Raw genomic sequence first — 8,928 nt, forward strand, 5'->3', positions numbered from 1 at the left:
CGCCAGTTCCAAATATCACTGCGTACTTCTAAGAAGAATCTTTTTCAGGTCCCTTTTCAGACACCAGATATTTCAACCTAAATAAACAGAGAGGCTCTCTAAAAGAAAGGGTATCTATTTTGGGAATAGAGCATTGCAGTGAGAATGCACACGCTATACTAAACTATGTGCATATTTAGGGTGGTAAGGGAAGGAAGACAAAGACTTTTTTTTTTTTTTTGAGACAAGAGTCTCACGCTGCCAACTAGGCTGGAGTGCGGGGGTGCAATCTCAACTCACTGCAACCTCCGCCTCCTGGGTTCAAATGATTCTCCTGCCTCAGCCTCCTGAGTAGCTGGGATTACAGGTGCCTGCTGCCACATCTGGCTAATGTTTTGTATTTTTAGTAGAGATGGGGTTTCACCATATTGGCCAGGCTGGTCTGAAACTCCTGACCTTAGGTGATCCACCCGCCTTGGCCTCCCAAAAGTGCTGGGATTAAAGGCATGGGCCACTGCACCCAGCCAACAAAGATTCTTAAAGGAAGAAAATGAGAAGGACTGTATAACTGTTTTGAATTAGCTATGCTTGGCTACAAAGATCAACAATAAGGCAGTTGCTGGGCCAGTGTCGTTGCTGAAGTATCTTTTGTGTGAGGTTCCAATGGCGTTTGTGCAAGGCAATGGTTTTTGCAGTCTTTTTGATAGTTTTCATTATCAGGCATACAAACAAACCTTTTTTTCATGGCCTTTCCCACCTCTATTTGTCAGAGTATTTTTTAATATTAGTGATTTCATTTTTATTCTGAAAACTTTCACAGTATAATAATATAGGGCCTTTTGTGTTTGGCTTATTATGTTTTCTTTCACTTACACTTTCAAAGTTTATACATGTTGTACCCTGTATCAGTACTTCATCCCTTTTTATAGCTGAAAAATATCTTCCATTGTATGGATATAGAATATTCTGTTTAATCCATTCATCAACTGATGCATTTGGATTGTTTTTACTTTTTCACTTTTTGGCTATTAAGAGTAATACTAGCTGTAACTAGGGAGGGTTAAAAAAATAATACTGCTCTGAGAGTGTATGTACAAGTTTTTGTGTAAACGTGTTTTCCATTCTCTTACATATATAGCTAAGAGCATAATTACCATGTCATACGGGAACTCTATGCTTAAACTTTTTTTTTTGAGACGAAGTCTCTCTCTGTCGCCCAGGCTGGAGTGCAATGGCACAATCTCGGCTCACCGCAACCTCCACCTCCTGGGTTCAAGCAATTCTCCTGCCTCAGCCTCCCGAGCAGCTGGGACTACAGGTGCCCGCCACCACGCCTGGCTAATTTTTTGTATTTTCAGTAGAGACGGGGTTTCACCGTGTTAGCCAGGATGGTCTCCATCTCCTGACCTCGTGATCCACCTGCCTTGGCCTCCCAAAGTGCTGGGAGTCACTGGACTCAGCCTGCTTAAACTTTTAAGGAACTGCCAGGCTGTTTACCCAAGCTCAAGCCAGTCTTTGAACCCAGGCAGTCTCATTCTATAGCCCTATGTTATACTTCCTCCATGGAAATGGTAATAAAAGCCATCCCACTTAAAAAAAAAAAAAAAAAAAAGTGAGAGCCACCGCAAAGGCCCACATTAGTTTTTTTTTTCTTGAGACAGAGTTTTGCTCTTGTTGCCCAGACTGGAGTGCAATGGTGTGATCTTGGCTCAAGTCAACCTCCGCCTCCCGGGTTCAAGGGATTCTCCTGCCTCAGCCTCCCAAGTAGCTGGGATTATAGGCATATGCCACCATGCCCAGCTAATTTTGTATTTTTCGTAGAGATGAGGTTTCTCCATTTTGGTCAGGGCTGGTCTTGAACTCCCGACCTCAGTTGATCCTCCAGCCTCGGCCTCCCACAGTGCTGGGGTTACAGGCATGAGCCGCAGTGCGTGGCCCCACAATTAGTTTTAAAGGGCTAAAGTCAAGGTGTTGGAGGGGCTGCCTTCCTTCGGAGACTCCAGGGGAGAATCGATTTCCTTGCCTTTCTCAGCTTCCAGAAGCGGCCTCCATGTCTGCATTACCACAGTCTCTACTTCTGCAATCTCATCTTCCTTGACCCTCCTGGCTGTCTCTTTTCACTTGGAAGGATCACTGTAATTACTCTCCTGCCTGTCTCTTTCACTTGTAAGGATAATCCAGATACTTTCTCCTTCTAAAGGTCCGTAATTCGATCCTATCTGCAAAGTCTCTTTTGCTAAGTAAGGTAACATATTCACAGGTTCTGAGCCTTAGGATATGGACGTTGTAGGGAGCTATTGTTCTGCCTGCCACACTCCACTTCCTTCATGTCTTCACTCAATATCCCTTTCAGCAAGGTCTTCACTGACCAGCCTTCATAAGATCCCATTACATCTCTGCCTTAAAAAAATCCCCCTTCCCCTTTTTTTTTTTAGGGCTCACTACTATCTCAGGTATGCTACATTTTTCTTTCTTTTTTTTTTTCTTTCATATGCAAGCCTACCTGAATGAACATTTTTCTTATTTATCTTTTGTCTCTGACCAGAATATGAATTCCATGAGGGGACAGGTTTTCATCTGCTTTTTCAGTGCTGTATTCCTAGGGCCAAGAACAATGCTTGACATTTGAATAGGTGTCCAAGTACTGGTTGAATATAAATTTTTAAATGGAATGTCATTACGTTTGTAGTATTTATTTCTCAGAAGAATAAACTTGATTGGTAACTTGGTCAAGCTAGTTGGAATTTCACGATGATACAACATGAAATTTCATTAACAAAGGGTGTGTGAGGCCGGGCGCGGTGGCTCAAGCCTGTAATCCCAGCACTTTGGGAGGCCGAGGCGGGTGGATCACGAGGTCAAGAGATCGAGACCATCCTGGTCAACACGGTGAAACCCCATCTCTACTAAAAATACAAAAAATTAGCTGGGCATGGTGGCGCGTGCCTGTAATCCCAGCTACTCAGGAGGCTGAGGCAGGAGAATTGCCTGAACCCGGGAGGCGGAGGTTGTGGTGAGCCGAGATCGTGCCATTGCACTCCAGCCTGGGTAACAAGAGCGAAACTCTGTCTCAAAAAAAAAAAAAAAAAAAAAAAAAAAAAAAAAAAAAAAAAAAAAAAAAAAAAAAAAAATCAAAAAAAAAACAAAGGGTGTGTGATCTCAGGGACGACGTGCTGGAATTCCGTATTTGCAGTTAATAGATTTGTATATAGATTTCCTATGAGAATCTGCAATAAAAAAAAAGAGCTGCTAACTGGAAGCATTACAAGTGGAGTCCATGAAATGCTTGCTAATTGCTAAAATAAAGAGCTTTTGAAATCAAAGCATCATGCAATATGAAAATTGGTGTTATAAATACCTCCAGCCTAGTGCTTCTTACACTTTAACATGCATATGAATCATAAACTGTAATGTGCATATACATCACCTGGGAATCTTGTTAAACATGCAGATTCTCACTCAGTAGGTCTGAGGTAGGGTCTGGCATTCTGTATTAATGAGTTTCCGGGTGATGTTGATGGGGCTGATCTGTGGAAGAGCAAAACGTTTCATGATGTTAACACAGAAATTTCAAAAGTAGTATTTTTTCTTTTGTAGGAAAGATGTTAAAAGCTGAAGTCTGAAAATCTGAAGCAAGAATCAGTCTGATCAAATCATACCATCATGGGTTACTGATGTGATAGGGGATTTTCTGAACTGAAATATCATTTTCCTCTGACCAAACATCATGCACTTGAGACTGACATTTGTGATGTATAACGGCTGGTTTAAACATGAAGGCAGGGAAAAAGACGGACTGTGGAAACATACACTGAGGGGTGGTGAGGGGTCAAGGAAGCACAGGAAAAGACTACAATGTCCACTTAATTTTTTGTGGGGTATATTAGTCTGTTTCACGCTGCTGATAAAGACATACTTGAGACTGGGTAATTTATAAAGAAAAAGAGGTTTAATGGACTCACAGTTCCACATGGCTGGGGAGGCCTCACAATCATGGTGGAAGGTGAAAGTCACATCTTATGTGGTGGCAGACAAGACAGAATGAGACAGAATGAAAGCCAAGTGAAGGGAAACCCCTTATAAACCATCAGATCTCATGAGACTTCACTACCATGAGAACAGTGTGGGGGAAACCATCACCATGATTCAATTATCCCCCACTTGGTCCCTCCCACACTATGTGGGAATTATGGGAGCTACAATTCAAGATGAGATTTGGGTGGAGATACAGCCAAACCATATCACAGGGCAAGCCTTTCATAAATACACACCTATATTTACAGAAATGAAATTATTAATATATCCCATATGTCAAATACTCTTTTTCTCTCTTCCTCAGTCCTCCTACCCCACCTCCATATCACATGTCTGCAATCTTGAATGTATCCCTGCATCTTTTCCCAAACTTAAAATCATATATCATTAACACATGCATTGATTTTTTTTGGTTATTGTTTTTGCCGTCATGAAAAGCACACATCTGGAAGTGCTAGTGTAATTTATCTATTTTTAAATGAAAATCAAAGAGGGGAAAACCTTAGAAACCTTTAGCACATCCATTAATACCATTAGTGATTTTAACTGATGTTCTGTTCTAGATAATTTCTATTGGCTTTTTTCTTTTTCTTTTTTTTTTGAGGATTCTTACTTTGTTGCCCAGGCAGGAGTGCAGCGGCATGATCTCGGCTCACTGCAACCTCTGCCTCCTGGGTTCAAACAATTCTCCTGCCTCAGCCTCCCGAGTAGCTAGGATTACAGGATTACAGGATTACCATCACCATGCCCAGCTAATTATTTTTATTTTTATGTATTTTTTTAAGATGGGGGTTTCACCATGTTGGTCAGGCTGGTTTGAACTCCTGACCTCAGGTGATCTGCCCACCTTGGCCTCCAGCTAATTTTAATATTTTTAGTAGAGATGGGGTTTCACCATTTTGGCCAGGCTGGTCTTGAACTCCTGACCTCGTGATCCACCTGCCTCAGCCTCCCCCAAAGTGCTGGGATTACAGGCATGAGCCACCACACCCAGCCCTAGATCCTCCTTTTTCTTTCCTCCTGGAGCCAACTATACCTGGTTCTCATCTGGGTTGGCTATTCCTCCATTGGGTTGTTGTATGATGTCTTCCTGAGACCCTATTCACCATCCAGGCTTGAAGACAGACAAAGAAAGAAAGGACAATTGGGAAAGGATGATGTAATCAGAAGGATCAGCAGTGTCAGCAAGCTGTAGGGCTGAAACATTAGGAATTAGAGGTGAGGGAGCTGCAACCATGGAGCTCTTGCTGTACTGATCAAGCCCGCTTTAGGTTATTCGGCATCTACCTCCAAGACAAATGTTGTCTGAGTTGCATCGTGAGGCCTCATTATATTAATGCTTCCAGTACAAAAGAGAATACAGAAACTGCGTCCTTTTCTTTAACAACTATGAATATTCCTTTTACTTATTTTGAGTGCTTACCTAGGGCACGTATGTACATTTTGAGAAACTCAGTATTTTCATGGGCCAGTTATTTAAAAGCAACTTTGAAATGCCATTGGATTTTTTAAGGCCTTAATGAACACTCATGTTCACAAAGAGGAGAAAATCTTACAAATGTTCATGTAGAATAACTAGGACATTTATAGCACACACAGAGATTTAAGTTTTCTGTCCCTGGCCTCAGGCAGTCTGGGTTTAAAGCCTGGTTACACAACTTACATACTACATGACCTTGGGCAAATCAATTAACTTCTGTAAGTCTCAGTCTCTGCTTCTGTAAATTGGGGATAATGACAAAATCATAATAATACCTGCCTAAGGATTCAAATGAAAAGAAGTAATGCATCTAATTGCTTAGTGCAAGACTAGACACATAGGAAAGAACAATTAACATAAAGCATTTATTACATACTTTCTTGCTGAAATATACAGCAGCCACAAAAGTCTGAATGTGAAAAGCCATAGGATAGCAACAAAAGTCTGAATGTGAAAAGCCATAATTTTATTGTTTTTAGGGGATTTGGATAAAGTTTCACTGAACTACTTCATTCCTGTATTTGTTTATGAAACAATTATTAAGTCCTTACTATGATCCAAGTATTGTTCACAGTGCTGGAAACACATAAACGGTTCAAAAGACAACAACAAATGCCCATGAGGCATTACTCACAATAGCCCAGAGGTGGAAGCCACCCAAATATCCATCATTGGGTGAATGAATAAGAAAATGTGATAAATGCATACAGTGGAACTATTACGCAGCCTTAAAAAAAGAAAGAATTCCTGTCATGTGCTACGATATGAATGAACCTTTGAAGAAATTATAAGTGAAATAAGTCAGTCCCAAAAGGACAAATACTACATGATTCTACGTATGTATAGTATCTACAGTAGTCAAAATCAAAGAAACAAAGTTGAGAAGTGGTTGCTGCCAGGTGCGGCGGCTCATGCCTGTAATCCCAGCACTTTGGGAGACCAAGGCAGGTGGATCACCTGAGGTCAGGAGTTTGAGACCACCCTGGCCAACATGGTGAAACCCCATCTCTACTAAAAACTACAAAAATTAGCTGGGCTTGGTGGCAGGTGCCTGTAATCCCAGGTACTTGGGAGGCTGAGGCAGAATAATTGCTTGAACCTGGGAGGCAGAGGTTGAAGCAAGCCAAGTAGGTGCCATTGCACTCCAGCCTGGGTGACAGAGCGAAACTCTGTCTCAAAAAAAAAAAAAAGTGGTTGCCAAGGACTAAGAGAAGTGGGAAAGAGGGATCAGCGTCTTATGTAAGTATAGAGATTCCGGATTCTAAGGTAAAAACATTCTAGAGATGTTACACAGCAATGTAAATATACTTAACACTTGAAATTTGCACTTAAAAATGGTTAAGATGACAAATTTAATGTTATGTATTTTTAAATTCACAATTAAAAACTTAAAGCCTGCAATTGGCAAAGGAAATGCTGGGTTTATGATTGTTAAGATGGAACAGTTCAGGGCCAGGGCTGGGACAGTAACTGAGCTTGAAGGAAGATGGCAGTAGTCAGGGATGTCAGTTGGATGGCTACCACCATCTATTAAGACTATAGTCCTGGCTGGGTGAGGTGTCTCACGCCTGTAATCCCAGCACTTAGGGAGGCCGAGGTGGGTGGATCACGAGGTCAGGAGTTTAAGACCAGTCTGGCCAAAATGGTGAAACCCTGTCTCTAAAATAAATAAATACATAAATATATAAGGACACATGCACACGAATGTTCACTGCAGCACAGTTTACAATAGCAAAGACCTGGAACCAACCCAAATGCCCATTGATGATAGACTGAACAGGGAAAATGTGGCACATATACACCATGGAATACTATGCAGCCATAAAAACCGATGAGTTCGTGTCCTGTGTAGGGACATGGATCAAACTGGAAACCATCATTCTCAGCAAACTGACACAAGAACAGAAAATCAAACACCACATGTTCTCACTCATAGGTGGGTGTTGAACAGTGAGAACACATGGACACAGGGAGGGGAGCGTCACACACTGGGGTCTGTTGGGGGGAAATAGGGGAGGGACAGCAGGGGGTGGGGAGTTGGGGAGAGATAGCATGGGGAGAAATGCCAGATATAGGTGATGGGGAGGAAGGCAGCAAATCACACTGCCGTGTGTACCTATGCAACAAACTTGCATGTTCTTCACATGTACCCCAAAACCTAAAATGCAATTTAAAAAATAAATACATAAATAAATACAAATAAATTTAAAAAGACTATAGTCCTGAAGGCCATCACTTGCAGATATCAGGCTATGGTCAAAAGACAGACATTATTGCAGTCACCAAACCAATCTTGTAAGTGCTATTGTTTTTGTAGTTCTGTAGATGAAAAACTCAGTGTTTTCAGAGGTTAAGTAACTTGTCCGAGTGGTGGAAATAGTGATTTCTATTTGAGTCACTCCAATGTATAACCTGTTCTCTTAACCACTCTGCTATACCTCCCTTGGGGAGACAGGGAAATTTGTGGGCCAGATGCCAAGTCGTTGATGCAACAGCAGAAGGCAGGGGCGATAATGAGAGGGAGGTGGTAGATCTGCCTGTAGTATGAACCTTAAAGGAGGTATAGTGTAGACAAAATGGATCTGATTATATGTGCCAAATTTAGAAAAACAAAGAGATCAGTGATGAAGTCAGAATCAGTGAAATTGACATTAGGAACAAGGTAAGCAGAAGGAAAGTGAGACAGGAAGGGGAAACACTGTGGGGAAACACTCTCAACATAGCTGCTTTTAAAAAAAAGTTGCTTTAATTTGCCTACTTGTTCATATGCATGTAAAATCATCTATGTAGATATTCTATATATTCTGCCTAAACATCCTGACATACAATCTTTCATAGTAATTAGGTTAGGTAGTAAACAGGGTTCTAATCATTTTTATATTTCAAACTCATTTTTTAAAATATTTCATTTTTTTAGACAGGGTCTTGCTGTCAACAGAAGTGCAGTGGCTCAATCATAGCTAAATGCAGCCTGAAACTCCTGGGCTCAAGAGATCCTATTGCCTCAGCCTCCCAAGTAGCTGGGACTGCAGGTGTGCACCACTATACCTAGTTAATTGTTTTTTGAGACAGAGGCTTACTCTGTCATCCAGGCTCTAGTACAATGGCATGATCTCGGCTCACTGCAATCTCCGCCTCCAGGGGCTCAAGTGATTCTCGTACCCTAGACTCCAGAGTAGCTGGGATTATAGGCTTGTGTCACCACGCCTGGCTAATTTTGGTATTTTTAGTAGAGAGGGTTTCATCATGTTGGCCAGGCTGGCCTCGAACTCCTGACCTCAAGCAATTCTCCCATCTTGGCCTCCCAAAGTGGTGTGATTACAGGTATGAGCCACTGCACCTGGCCTTGAACTCATTTTAATGACCAACAAGTTGTTTTATTGTTTTGTTTTTTTTTTTTTTGAGACGGCGTTTCGCTCTTGTTACCCAGGCTG

The sequence above is a fragment of the Cebus imitator genome, unplaced genomic scaffold (assembly GCF_001604975.1).
Source record: "Cebus imitator isolate Cc_AM_T3 unplaced genomic scaffold, Cebus_imitator-1.0 Scaffold21, whole genome shotgun sequence".
Classification (NCBI taxonomy): domain Eukaryota; kingdom Metazoa; phylum Chordata; class Mammalia; order Primates; family Cebidae; genus Cebus; species Cebus imitator.